Raw genomic sequence first — 15,568 nt, 5'->3', positions numbered from 1 at the left:
TAAAACTACTGTACCTAATACTATCTAAAACTACTGTACTGAGTACTATCAAAAGCTACTGTACTGAGTACTATCTAAAGTTACTGTACTGAGTACTATCTAAAGCTACTGTACTGAGTACTATCTAAAGCTACTGCACTGAGTACTATCTAAAGCTACTGTACTGAATACTATCTAAAGTTACTGTACTGAGTACTATCTAAAGCTACTAAAAGTAAGAACTAACTGAGATTACTTCAACTCATATCATCTACAGCTTGTAGAGGAGAGTAAAACGGGTCATTTGAAACTTACCATATGCATCTTCGTAAGGTACTTCTTCTACCAGATATACTTGTGATACTGAACATCCACATATGCCAGACTATTATACATGTATATGAGTACATGCATGAAATAATTGAGTGTGATGTGCCCTGAATCCTCCTATGAATTATAAATGACGTTACAGGAAACAAATTATGTGGAGATACATAATATGGAGACCGATAACAATTACTTTTAACACTTACCCAAATTCTGAAAGGTTGCCGTGCAACAATTACAACAAGTACAACATTACAGTTATTTGATATCAAAAGATTCACCATGTCTTACTCTGTTGTGTTGTAGGTGCCAATTATGTGGGAATGCGATTAGAAGCTCTTAAAAGCTCAAGAACGAACAGTTAATCGCAGCCACACGAGACCGCCGTAGTTTGGATTCTCTTTCCAAAATGGCTCAAATGTGACGTAGTTGTGGGAGATGGTCTCTGTTTACGCTTCCATGCAACCTTATTCGTCAAAATATTTTCACAAATATATTTCACACATTCAATAAAACCATGTCTATTGTTCTTACACGTCTGTTTTATCGTCAATGTAAATGCTGTCACTTTCAGCAGCAATATCTTATAACTTGCCAAAAAAAATCGTTTAACTTTTTAGCCTTACCTTGAAGGAGTACATATCATTGTCTGATAATCATGACGAGCCTGTTGGTCACCTGTGATAATCGAAAAGTGCTGAAAAAGTTAATTGCGAAGTAATAGGTCACATGATCAGATTACGACTAGCCAATTAGACCAGGCCGAAAACAAAACTGTAAAGTAGCGAACATACGTATTTGATACGGGGTCTTCGGTAAAACCCGAAGTATTTGTCACAAACTCGTGCTACGATAAGTTTTATCTTGAGCTTTTTATTGGCCTTTCAGTTACGTGAGAACATCACGTGACATGACAATAACCAAATTTCATGGTAACGTCATCGAAATAAAGAGAATCCCATCTACGACGGCATTTCGCTTTTGAGCTTTCAAGAGCTTGTAATCAATTTTCCACATATTTGGCACCTACAACATCACGGAGTAGGACATGGTGAATCTTTTGATACCAAACAACTGTAATGTGAATTTTGTTGCAAGTCAACCTTTAAGCATCTTTCAGATAGAAAGAAAAGTGAGTATGAAAATATGGATGGTCTAAGAAAAATAAAAAATAAAAAATATTATGATACTCTAGACTCTAGAGTATTCTGGAAAAAAACGGCGAGCAAAACTTTCAAGACAACAGCTACAAATACAGATGGTTAAATTAGTTAAAATCATTGATAAGTGATGTATATTATTATCTGGTAGGGCTATGAGACAAAGTGTTACGACTAAGGTAAGACTATTACGACTAAGGTAAGATTATTACGACGACGGTATGATTGTTATGACTAAGGTAGGATTGTTATGACAAAGGTAAGATTGTTACAACTAAGGTAGGATTGTTATGACTAAGGTAGGATTGTAATGATTAAGGTACGATTGTTACGACTAAGGTCGAATTGTTACGACTGAGGTAGGATTGTTATGACTAAGGTAGGATTGTTATGACTAAGTTTGGATTGTTATAACTAAGGTAGGATTGCTATGACTAAGGTAATATTGTTATGACTAAGGTAAGATTGTTATGACTAAAGTAGGATTGGTATGAATAAGGTAAGATTGTCATGACTAAGGTAGGATGGTTATGAATAAGGTAGGATTGTTAAGACTAAAGTAGGATTGTTATGACTAAGGTAAGATTGGTATGACTAAGGTAGGATTGTTATGACTAAGGTAGAATTGTTATGACTAAGATAAGATTGTTATGACCAATGTAAGATTGCTATGACTAAGGCAGGATTGCTATGAGTAAAGTAGGATTGTCATGACTAAGGTAGGATTGTTATGACTAAGGTAGAATTGTTATGACTAAGATAAGATTGTTATGACCAATGTAAGATTGCTATGATTAAGGCAGGATTGTTATGAGTAAAGTATGACTGTTATGACTAAGGTAGGATTGATATGACTAAGGTAGGATTGTTATGACTAAGGTAGGATTGTTATGAATAAGGTAGGATTGATATGACTAAGATAGGATTGCTATGACTAAGGTAGGATTGTTATGAATAAGGTAAGATTGTTATGATTAAGTTAAGATTGCTATGACTAAGGTAGGGTTGTTATGAATAAGGTAAGATTGTTATGATTAAGCTAGGATTGCTATGACTAAGGTAGGATTGTTATGAATAAGGTAAGATTGTTATGATTAAGCTAGGATTGCTATGACTAAGGTAGGATTGTTATGACTAAGGTGGGTTGTTATGACTAAGGTAGGATTGCTATGACTAAGATAGGATTGTTATGACTAAAATAAGATTATCATTTATAAAGTAGGATTGTTATGACTGAGGTAGGATTGTTATGACTAAGGTAGGATTGTTATGACTAAGGTAGAATTGTTATGACTAAGATAAGATTGTTATGACCAATGTAAGATTGCTATGACTAAGGCAGGATTGTTATGAGTAAAGTAGGATTGTTATGACTAAGGTAAGATTGTTATGAATAAGGTAAGATTGTTATGATTATGTTAAGATTGCTATGACTAAGGTAGGGTTGTTTTGAATAAGGTAAGATTGTTATGATTAAGCTAGGATTGCTATGACTAAGGTAGGATTGTTATGACTAAGGTAGGGTTGTTATGACTAAGGTAGGATTGCTATGACTAAGATAGGATTGTTATGACTAAAATAGGATTATCATTTATAACGTAGGATTGTCATGACTAAGGTAGAATTGTTATGACTAAGATAAGATTGTTATGACCAAGGTAAGATTGCTATGACTAAGGCAGGATTGTTATGAGTAAAGTAGGATTGTCATGACTAAGGTAGGATTGATATGACTAAGGTAGGATTGTTATGAATAAGGTAAGATTGTTATGATAAAGTTAAGATTGCTATGACTAAGGTAGGGTTGTTATGAATAAGGTAAGATTGTTATGATTAAGCTAGGATTGCTATGACTAAGGTAGGATTGTTATGACTAAGGTAGGGTTGTTATGACTAAGGTAGGATTGCTATGACTAAGATAGGATTGTTATGACTAAGGTAAGATTGCTATGACTATGGTAGGATTGTTATGACTAAGGTAGGATTGTTATGAATAAGGTAGGATTGTTATGACTAAGTGAGGATTGTTATGACCAAAGTAGGATTATTATGACTAAGGAATGATCGGTATAATTAAGGTATGATTGTTTGAACTAAGTTACAATCATTACATGTAATGTTATGTGACCTGTAAGAACAGACGATAGATAATCAATAGAAGTATACATTCACCAGAAATGACATTTCGGTCAGTCAGGCGGTCCAAAAAAATAGACCAGAGTAATACTGACAATAGATGGAGTAGTGAGAAAAGCAGGTACCTAACCTTGAGAGAATGTGAGTGACTCTCAATAATGTAAAGCAATCATCTCAGACTACATCCTGTGAGTCAACATGAGTAGCTGTGAAACATATAATAATATCTGTAGAGACACAACTCTGAACAGAGCAATATGAGTAGTTGCAGTACTAGTATTAGTGACAGGAACTTTTGATTATTCTGTTTAGATATTTTGATTTAGAATGTTACTAGTAGAAATACAGCTCTGTCTAAATGAACCTTGCCTTGAACTTATGTTCCCTTAAGATGTATATTTTTCCTTCTGCGCTTACTCATGAGTTTAGCAGAATATCGGCCGCAGACAGATGTGATGCTATATCTATATATTAAAACAAACTCATCTTTTATGATACACTTTCTGAACGTTGTCTGTTAAAATTCCTTATTCATGAAATCAGAGCAAGATTAACAGGTTTACACAGATGAGTTCAAAAATAGCACAACCTGACAAAATATTTTGTTAAATTTCTTTTTCCCTGAAGCGAGAACTTTTCATCACCTGCATTGTATACCCTACGTCTATGTATATTGTATATCATATGTCTATGTACATTGTATATTATACATCTGTGTACATTGTATAGCATACCTGTACATCCATGTTCATGGTATTTCATACGCCTATGTACAGTGTATATCATATGTATATGTACATTGTATAGCATACACCTATGTACATGGTATATCATAGGCTTTGTACATACATAAGTCTATGTATATTGTGTATCATACACCTATGAACATTGTATACCATATGTCTATGTACATTGTATATCAAACGTCTATGTACATAGTACATCATACATCTATGTAAATTATATATGTTATTAAATAAATTATAATGTAAAATTAATTAATAAGTTATTATGTAAATTATGATATTATAAATAGATGTAATTTAAATTGTACTCAGTTGGCATTTAGTACGTCTTTTGGTGTAAGCATAAACATAACCATCTAAATAAGAAGTTCGGAACAACTGCAATTACAGAAATACACTAAACTAATTTTATTTCCATTCCCAAACTAGGAAATCAGTTAGTAAAGTGTAGTAATATGTAAGTAAAAACAGTGAAGAGATTCCAAATCATTGCCAGCTCTATGTTTTGAATGATAATGTCAAAGAGAACATTGACAGTAAACTTCACTCACTCGATGTCAATAAGCAACACCGACGAGATGAATGAGATTTCAGAAACAGCAGGACCACCTTTTAGAATGACAATTATCTATAATAATATCAATAGAATATTTTGTTATACAGCCATGATTATGATGCTAGTAGCACAAAATAACCAGCTTAGAGGACAGAAAGCTAAGAAAGCTCTCAGTTTGGATGTAAAGAAGCCATTTTGCTATCGATAGATCTGGCACCAGCAACCCAAATACTCTATACTAGCCAATACATGAATAAAAGACGTTAGCATACACAGGCAGCCATATTTAATATATCATCCTGTCTGGTACTACTGGCAGACTTCAACAGGACACAAGGACCCACAATATACATATAGTTTATACGCCTTAGAGGTCTTAGGCCTACTACATTTTGAATTAAACCAAAGCTAAAAAAGAGTTACCTACTCACGGAAAAAGCGGCCTGTAACATGAGCGGACAACTTTCATTCTGCCTGCTCAAACTTGCTCAGAATAAAGGACAGCCAAGGATAGTTGTTTTAGCCAAGTATTTGTAACAACCAACCAATATAATAACTTGCTTTGTCTAATCTTTGGCAAGAAATAGAAAAAGATTATTCAAACAAATTCCATGAACAAAGTCATTAGGTCTAAATACAGCTGAAATCATCAATGTAGCTCATGCATTTCAATAAACTCCCCTGTGCTATTACTGCAAAATTCACTCATCATTGCCCGTTCCATTGGTTTGGCCATACGCAGTGATGAACTTGTGAACGAACAACTCCAGTTTAACAAGCAAAGCACGGAATTCTGTTATGGTTAAAATGTTATAATAGGGAATTGTTAAACTATCATATGGGTAACAGCAACTAGTCATACTTACTGAACCAAATGTACGATTTACCTCAAATAATAATCTATATTACAAACAGAATACTATGTAATATATAGATAATAATAATAATATATGTTAATTAATAATATAATAATAATCTATGTTACAAACAGGAAACGATGAAGTCTGTAGAGAAATGTTGGTACACAATAGTTATAGTTACATACAAGTGCTCACACAGAATTAGTTACAACCACTACTATAAAGCAGACTCCGTAATCAAAGGGATATTCAACAAACAGGTTCACATGACTTATGAACTGAGTAACATCTGGTAATACAACTTACTGATTTTATTAGAGAATTTATCTTTCATGTTTATCCCAGCGTGTAGACTCAGAGTCTACCATTATAGTGTAAAGGAATGGTTGTCTATGACCACGCTCCACAGCAATATCTACACAAGTAAATCATTCAATGCTAGTGAAATCTTTGATAATAAAGTAGATGTGTTATCTTTATATGACTAATCATACCTGAGCTATTTATGTCTCTGTTAGAAATCATATCAGTAGACAGATGGACCACATGCTAACTAGAAGCGATGTAAGCATGTTATTTCCCATCAATATCTTAATGTACTTGGTAAGAACTGTTCTCTGACTTGAAATATCTTTCTTAAACGAGTCCGAGTTTCCTGAAGTAGTAATAATCAAAGAATGAACATTTAAATCTAAACATGATTTTAAAATAAATTAAAACACGAAGAGTTATAACTGTGTAAAGACTTTAGAATTCTCATGTTTCACCTCCTTTAATTGTTTATGTAAACACTGTAACTGATAGTCATATTAGTTATTAGCTGCCAAAGGTTGATTAGCTATAAATAGAATATGTTTTAAAGCAGATAAATTATTTAATTTTTTTATTATATAATTTAATATATCAGAGTCTTGGCTTTCGAATGAGCCTATATTCAATACGCAAAGAATAATGGAACTATGAAAAACGGGGTGTCAAAAGTATATCCTGCAATAAAACACACTTGGTTGCGGTTCCCACAATGTCATGTCATAGTTATTATTTAGCATTAGGTAGTCGATCCCTTTTGCTGCCATTGAGGCTGTGCTTTTCTGTGACAATTGGTGCTGTTAAACCCAGAGAGCGCTAATAATAAACTAGGATTCTAGATAACCAACAATGCCCGGGGATCGTGCTAACGCCCAACCCACACAAACACACGCTCTGGGTTAATTAATTATGCTTCAATAAATATACTGTCGTTGATAAAGGTAATGAAATCAAACTGATTAAATTGTGACCTGCAGTTGCATGGCTCTAAGACTACATGTCTACAATGCTTGAAATTAATTAGTCTCAGTCGTGCCCCTCAACATCACAATAGAAAGAGAGGGCTAGTGCATAATATCATCGGAAAAAACATAGCATGGTGCTTGGAATCCGAGTTAATTATCATAGAAATAATCTGTACATGGAGAGCTAATGACACTGCTTCCTTTGCCATCTTCATTGGTTCTCTGGAGTTGTCCTACCTTTGCCTGCGACTAGCGTCATTATCGTAGTTGAGAAATATAAGCAGTAAGCAATAAAACAAGTGGTAAGAGCACACAAAACCGAATATGAAAATTGTGACGTCACGATTTTCGAGCCTATACCATTGAACATTTTTGCGGTAGAGCTCTGGGGAAATCCTATAAACACCAACCAATGTCTGTCTCACCATGTCAAACAATGGCTCATTTGAAAGCCAAGACTCTGATGTATTGAAATATATGATAAAAAAATTACGTAATCTATGTGCGTTAAAGAAGCGGATAGTAACCAACAATTATTAATCTTTCCTTAAAACATGGTCTTTAGTAAAGGTAAGTTTAGTCAGAGATCTTGCATCTCACACGCAAAAGTTGGTGAGAGGACAATTGACCAAAAGGTTTTCACTTTTCCAGAAAAAGCATCACGCCTTCAGCAAATCACAATCACAGGAAATGACTACCAAATCAGCTAGCCATTTTGTAACACATGATATCAAGAAAGTCAAACAATGACACTGTGTTTAAATTAGAGCTGCACAACGACTATAAAAATTAATCGCGATTAATAACTGGTCTGAACCAGTTAATCTTTGATTAATCTGAGAATTAACCTAGCAAAAACCTGCATATTCAAAAACAAATCTTACAGCTACATATAAATAAATTATATTTGACACAATTGTTAGCAGAAGTACTTGTTATGCACAATGTACATAAGTTACAATGTAATAATTATTATGAGTATGAAAACAGTCTATGAAAGTCTATAATTAGGTCAGCCAAGAGTTGAGGTAGCACAGTTTATTCACATTATCCGATTAAAGAGATGCCCTCTTCCTACATACAATATTGCCAGCTTTAGAGAGTAGCCACTCGCAGAGGACGGTAGTAGTAGTTATTGTCTGCGACAGCTGGTGATGATTTCTGCGCGGCAGGGTGAGAATTAGTTAAATTATATCTTAATGATCATGTGCGGTGGTGGTAGGCAAATTCTTTCTAGCTTCTGGCATATATTGCACGTCGCTTTCTTATTTATGCTTACAACAACACAGAAATGCACCACCTATTACGGAAGACATTTTTCTGCTTTCATGTACCAATAGAGTGTCAGTCTTATATTACTAATATTCTAAAGCTAAAATATGAGTGTGATTTTTCGAAAAATGAAAATACAACTATAATTTACCTAAGAACGTTATTAAAAATAAACAAAAAATAGACCGTAATATACATGTATTAAATAACACTGAAATCGCTTTTGTTGCTATTACCTAGAAACATGTTGGAACAGCGAACAACATGGCCGCTAACGGCTAGATCGGCGCGATGTTGGTGCATTGTATAAACAAGTTTAATGTTAGCGGCTCACTTTGTGTTTTCATAGTTGAGTGCAAAATAGTTGTGGTTGTATATAATTGGTAAGAAGGTGTTGCTTGTCATAATATTTATTTGTTAGTAAATTAAATGGTAGTAACCTGCTATGTTCATGTTATATAGTGAACAATACAAATTAACCATATCATGATCACCACCGCGGTTGTATTTTATTTAAGATTAATTGGCTCAACTCAGTTAATCGTATATTTGTATTGATTGCGTTAATCGTTTAATTAACGCGATCATTGTGCAGCTCTAGTTTAAATGGACAGTTGTGAACATAGCTTTGGCAACTACCAACCAAATTGCTGCTACAGTTTTAAGCATCAAGAAAAAGCAACCTCTCGAATGGAATCAATCGCTGGAGATGTCACATGACAGTGACCACGACTAATGACCTCGTTACTCGAGTACAAGTACTGGATTTTTTTAGCATAGCATTATTGTTGAATGAATTATTTTCTACCGTTGTGCATTTTAAAAGCCCCTTAACCCCAAACATAGTGGGAAGTTTATAAATACAATTTTAGACTGCGAGCATAAGTCATAAGCAGAAATCTCACACATTTCTCACGCAATTTTATTTTTTCTTAAAGGTGATTGCGTGAGTCTCACGCCCAGTACGTGAGAGTTGGCAGGTATGCCAAGGATAAAAAATAACTATATCTAACAATACTTTGCCATACGCCTTGCTTTGAAGTGTAAAATGTACATTCTAGTCTCGTCTACCTTGTTAAAGCTAATGCCTGGGCCAAACTAAGGGCGTTTTACAACTATTAAAACATTCTTGTCTTATTTTACAAAGTGTAATTTTACCAAAAGTTAAGTAATAGATCGTCTTCTTGGCTTACTGCTACGTATTAGTTAAAAGTTGTGTTGAATCCTGCGACCAACACGTAGAGGCGACCTGGGTCGGCTTACTCTACCGGTCTGCATTCACTTTCCACAGGGGGCCGTGTAAGGGTTGCCCGTAGACCAACACGCGGAGGCGACTGGGTCGACTTACACCACCGGCCTATTACAACCACCTTACACCAGGAATTGCTCCCTGGGGGATATTATGCTCGTTCGACAGGGTCGACCTGAGGTCGACAGTGTTTCTATAACCCTACTCCCAAAGCACCGTCCGTAGACTGAGGCTTGGAGTACGTAAGTGCTCAGTGTGATTCTGTTATTGCGCAAAGTAACAGAAGAGTGTGGGTCCAAATGCAAAGCATGTATTGAACGAACTTACTAGGCCGAAACACGGCCTTAAGTACAACCAGATATGCAAATGAGGTGGCTAGGGCCAACCTCCTCTAGGGGCGTGACTATATAAAATAACACAAGAGAACACAACTCTAATGACAATAACCAAAAAGGAGATGGTAATGCATGTTTCCATCACACACGCCGCCCCTATAGACGACTACCGGCTATATATAAAAATCACAAGAAAAGAAAAAAAGATACAAGAATATAGGAACACACCAACTAGCTACAACAAAACAAACAAAAAAAAAGGAAGTATAATAATATGAGAGACCCCAATTACTAAACATACCAAGAGAAATATTGATAAACCATGTCAACCGTGTCATCTAGGAGGTCGACACGCGATTCGCCAGGTCCTCCAGACGACGAGCCGCCCGTCGGAGGTTGGAGGCCTCCTCTCGCAAAGCGTCCACTGTGACCCGGGGTCGTACGTCCCCTAGCCGGCTCTGGATACTGCCTATCGTCGTCAATCTTCTAGGGGCTGGGACCGGTCGTTCCAGCTTGGGCGGACTGCACCACTTCTTCTTCGGGGGAGAGGGGAGAGGTGCCTGGAGCCCTCTTCGCGTAGGCGGCTTGGTTTTAACTGGCCCGTAGGGTGTGGGCTTTTCGAAGGCTGGAGGATTATTTAATTGTACCTTTGTGCTCCAGGCCGGGTAGCTATTTCGGTCGACCTCGTATATAGTAATTCCTTTTTCCCCCGTGAGCCTTCCGTACCTCGGCATCCTTAATCCGAGCCTGATGTTTTGCAATAGTATCTCGAGATGTGGAGTTTCTCCCACATTTGCAGAAGAAGCGTGTAAAATGTTGGGCGATGTGAATTCTGCGCCGCCGAGGGTTAGAGAGTAGTTGTTGGCATAATGGACAGCTAGTACCTTTCTCTCGACATAGTTTCGAGATCGTTTTAGCTGTCTCTGCCGCGATCCATTTGGTCGGTAGTGGGGAGTGTGGAACGTGATTATCCAAAGAATCCGTTTCTGAGTCACCTAGGGTTTCACCCGGCGCTGGGTGGAGCTCCAGTGGCATGATCTTTACTTCGGGCAATAGGGGTAAAGCTCCGATGATCGGTGCAGCCTTCTTTACGGTTTCTTTAGTGACTTCCATGTTGAGAAAAGATATAGGTGTGTGCGCCTCGAGTTGGTAACAAGTAATGAGCGCGTTCTGTCTGGGACCCAAAATGGCCGCCTTCTGACCTTGAACTCCGAGGGCTTCTCCCGATTGGACGGTGCTAGTGTCGTAATCGGTCAAGTACGCGGGAGGCCTCCTGATTCGTTGGGGCCGTGGCGCATCCCCAGCCCCGGTATCATTAGCCTGGGCTCCCGTATTTTCCGTGGCTCTTTCCTCCTCGGGTATCAACTCGCCGCCAGGGCCGGGGTAAATCATCGAGGTAGGATTGTGTTCCCCTGGGGGGACCAAGGAATCTCTCCTGGGAAATCGAAGTGCTTCTGACCTTCCTGGCGACTGAGGTATTCGCAACTCCGTCAGTTGGCTAGGCAGGGGCAACTCTGGAATAACGACTTCTGGGTTATCGTTTCCTCGTGCGATTTGCCTTCTGGGTCGACCCCTCATGTTGGGACGGCGAGCAGGCTCGACTTCAACCGGGGCTCGTCCTTGTTGCACCGGACTGGGGCGACAGAGTCGTAACCTTCCCTCCGCTTGGATAGATCGCTGTCCATACCTCTCTATTTCGTAAGTATGGTTTTCGTGACTCCTTAACACGCGATAGGGCCCCAAGTACTTGGCTGCTAGCTTCGGGTTTTCCCCCCTTCTCCGCCGCTTGCTTAGCAACCACACGAGGTCACCCTCATTGAATAACGGAGGCTCTCTCGCATCAGTTGACACAATTTCTTTTTGCCTATCTCGGAGGAGAGTGTGGGCTTGTATCAACCGGTCGTGGACGGTCTGCACATACTCATGTATGCTTGCGAATGATTCTAGTCTATTCCCATACAGCAACTGGTCAGGAAGACGTAGTTCCCGACCCAACATCAGATAGTTGGGTGTTTCTTTAGTGGCGGAGTGTGGTAACCCTCGCAGCGTCCGCATGATTTGTGGCAGTAACTGGTCCCAATCTTCCTGTCCTCTGCCCAGCAAGAGAGCTCGTAGGGAGTCACCCAACACACGATTGTTTCTCTCAACCACCCCATTCCCTTCGGGGTGGTACGGGGTGGTCCGAGATTTATCGACTCCCCACAAGTCGCATAGCTCCTGGAATAACGAGGACTCGAATTGGCTCCCCTGGTCGGTATGGATAATCTCGGGTAGCCCGAAGTAACTAAATATCCTCTCGTCTAGGATCTGGGCTACCGTTGGGGCTGTAGCGTCGGGAATGGCTAAAGCATCCGACCACCTAGTGAAGTGATCAGTGAGCACCAACACCCAACCATTTCCTCGAGGGGTCGGAGGCAGGGGTCCCACCAAGTCTATGGCTAGGCGTTGCCATGGCCTCCCGGCGTACAGCCGTTGTCTATTCCCGGAGGTCCGCCCCTTTCCTGTTTTGGCCCTCTGGCAAACTTCGCAAGAGAGGACTGCTCTCCGGATATCTCCGGCCATACCCGGCCAATACCAGTCCAATTGGACGCGTTTCAAGGTCTTCTCCACACCGCAGTGTGTTTGCTCGTGGGCTTTCCACAGGATCTCCTGTCTCAATGTTTTCGGGCATACCACCACCACCTTTTCTCGCCCATTCTGGGTGAGATGGAGGGTCAACACGCCCGACTCGTCGAGCCGGAGCTGGTGAAACATCCGGGCCAATCGCTGCAGCTCGGGGCTGCCTACTCGTAGCACGGCCTCTTCCACCCCTCTCCGGTTCCTGACGGCCTGGTAAATGACCCCTAGGTCGGTAGCGGCTCTCTGTTGTAGTGCCCGTACTTCATCCAGCGGAGTTTGTACCACCGTCAGTTGTTCTGGAACCTTTTGGACTACACTTTCACCAGTTCCATCCACAATTTTGGTTTCGCTAGTTACCTTGACGGCTTGTAACTGAGGATCCTGAGGCCTTCTGGGAGGGTGGTCCGACACTCTGGGTGTCCCTGCACCGCCCGGCAGCCGTACTGGGACTGGACTGGTTGGTGTGGGAGTCGGGAGGCCGTGCCCTAAAACAGGTCTGTTGCCCGGTAGTCGAGGCCATTCATCCTCATCCAGCTGACGGGGGTTGGGACTGGATGTTCCGGTGCCTCTTGGCGGCTGTACCGGAACTTGGTCCACTGGCACAGCAGTTTCCCAATTCGTTCCTGGGTTTACTAGAGAGTCGCATACTTGCGACCTCGTTGGCCCTTGATCCCGCCTCTCAATAGCAGCACACTGCCGGCAGTCGACGCACTGTCGTCGACTCAATCCATCGGCGTTCCCGTGTTTATCGCCTTTTCGATGGATAATTCGGTACTTGTGCTCGGCCAGGCTCTCCAGCCACCGGGCCACCTGGCAAGAGGGTTCCTTCCTCCGGTGCAACCAAACCAAGGAGGCATGATCGGTTCGGATGGTAAACTCTCTGCCATATAGGTAGGGCCGGAAATGCCGGACAGCCTGTACCACTGCCAGTAGCTCCCTTCTGGTTACGCAGTAATTGCGTTCGGCGGAGGAGAGGGTCTTGCTATAGTAGGCTATGGGTCGCTCCGTGCCCTGCTGGACCTGGGATAACACAGCCCCAGTCCCTACGTTACTAGCATCGGTATCTAGCACGTAGGGCAAGGAGGGGTCGGGATATGCCAGTACTGGGGCGTGTGTCAGCGACCATTTGAGCCTAAGGAAAGCTTCCTGTTCCTCTTCTCCCCATTTCCAGGGGACCCCTTCGCTGGTCAACAAGGTGAGAGGTTTGGCGATCGAGGCGTAGTCCGGCACGTATCTGTGATAGTACCCAGTGGTACCCAAGTATGACCTTAGCTGCGTCACGTCCTGGGGTGCTGCCCATCCACTTATGGCCTGAATCTTCTCAGGGTCGGTAGCCACCCCCGTGTTGCTGACTATGTGGCCCAGGTACTTGACCTGGGTCTGGAACAAGCTGCATTTGGAGGGCTTTAACTTCAGCCCGGCCTGCCTCAATCGCTCCAACACCTCGGCAAGCCTAGTGACATGACTAGAGAAGTCGGCTGACATGACGATGATGTCATCGAGGTACAGCAGCAGGGTTTTCCAGTGTAGCCCTTGGAGAACACGTTCCATCAGCCGCTGGAAGGTAGCTGGGGCGGAGGTCAGTCCAAAGGGGAGCACCTTCCACCTCCACAACCCACTGCGTGTGGCGAACGCCGACCGCTCCTGGGCTTCGGCGGAGAGGGGTACCTGCCAGTATCCGCTCATCATGTCCAGGGTACTGAAGAACCTACTACCGGACAAGGCGTCCAAGCTCTCATCAATCCGGGGGAGGGGGTAGGCGTCCTGGCGAGTGACACTATTAAGTTTCCTATAGTCTACACACAATCGCCACGCCCCGTCCTTCTTCCTCACCAAGACCACCGGAGAGCTCCAGGCCCCGTGAGCGGGCTCAATCATGCCTTGCTTTTCCAGGGCCGAAACCTGTCGTTCGATTTCGGCTTCTTTTTCGTGTCCTACACGGTACGGGTGTTGACGGATGGGTTGCGCCTCTGGGAGGAGGGGGATCTCGTGTTGTACCAGGGTGGTACGCCCCATGTCTTCACTCCCTTGGCTGAATACATCCGCATAACGGGTCAAAAGGTCTTCCATCCTTCGGTGCTCGGTAGGGGATGAGCAATGTGGTGCCGCCTGTCGGAGCAGGTCCAGCATGTGGGGAGGTACGTTGGAGACAGGAGGGGGAGTTTCTTTGGAAACCTCGGCGTCTCCCTTCGCTGTCCAGGGGGCCCCTATTTCGTCCGGCCCGACCCCAGTGTATTGCCCCACGACCGTTCCTGCCGTCACGCTGACGGGATGGTCGGTGGGGTTCATACAACGGATGGCCACTCTCCCCTTCTCACCGGGTTGGTGTAGGCTGGCGGCCACCATATATCCATTCTTCGTTCCCTCAATTAACCCGACTGGCTGATAGGAGGAGGACGTGAGACGTCCGGCAACCAGGACCTCGGTTCGAGGGGGAAGCGTTGTGGCTCGCATTATCTGCACGCTGCTTGTCAGAGGTCGACCCTCTCGGTCAGTGCAAGTCAACTTCTGTCCATTTAACACCAACGTGGGTTGCTGAAAGTTCATCTCGCAGTGGTGGTCGACCAGGAAAGGCATGCCCAGGATGGCATCCTCCTTCAGGGCACACACCACGAGAGACACAGTAACCTGGACACTCCTGACTCTGACCGGGAGAGTGATGAGTCCGTGGAACTGCAGCCGGGTACCATCTGCCATTTGTCCATAGTCCTCCCGGACCTCCAATTTGCTTTTGACATCTTTAGGTAACCGCTCAAAGACATGTCGTCCCAACAAATTAGAGGTACATCCGGTGTCCACGAGGAATTGGACGGGCTGGCCTCCGATGCGACCTGGTAAGAAATAGCTGCTATTATGCGGCTTCCATGACTCGTCTCCGTGGGTCCGTCTGGCTTTGCTAGTCCTCTGGGGGCCCTTCTTGGAAGGCCGAGACGGCTTTGGCCAGACGTAGGTTTCGTCCTTGGCTTTTGAGAGTGGGAGACCTGCACACTCAGGTAAGGGTTGATATTGGTTATGCAAGGGGACCGGTGGCGAGCAGGGGGGGAGCCTGTGTCGC

Source organism: Watersipora subatra, chromosome 2 (assembly GCF_963576615.1).
Source record: "Watersipora subatra chromosome 2, tzWatSuba1.1, whole genome shotgun sequence".
NCBI lineage: Eukaryota > Metazoa > Bryozoa > Gymnolaemata > Cheilostomatida > Watersiporidae > Watersipora > Watersipora subatra.
This window is presented reverse-complemented; position numbering follows the sequence as displayed.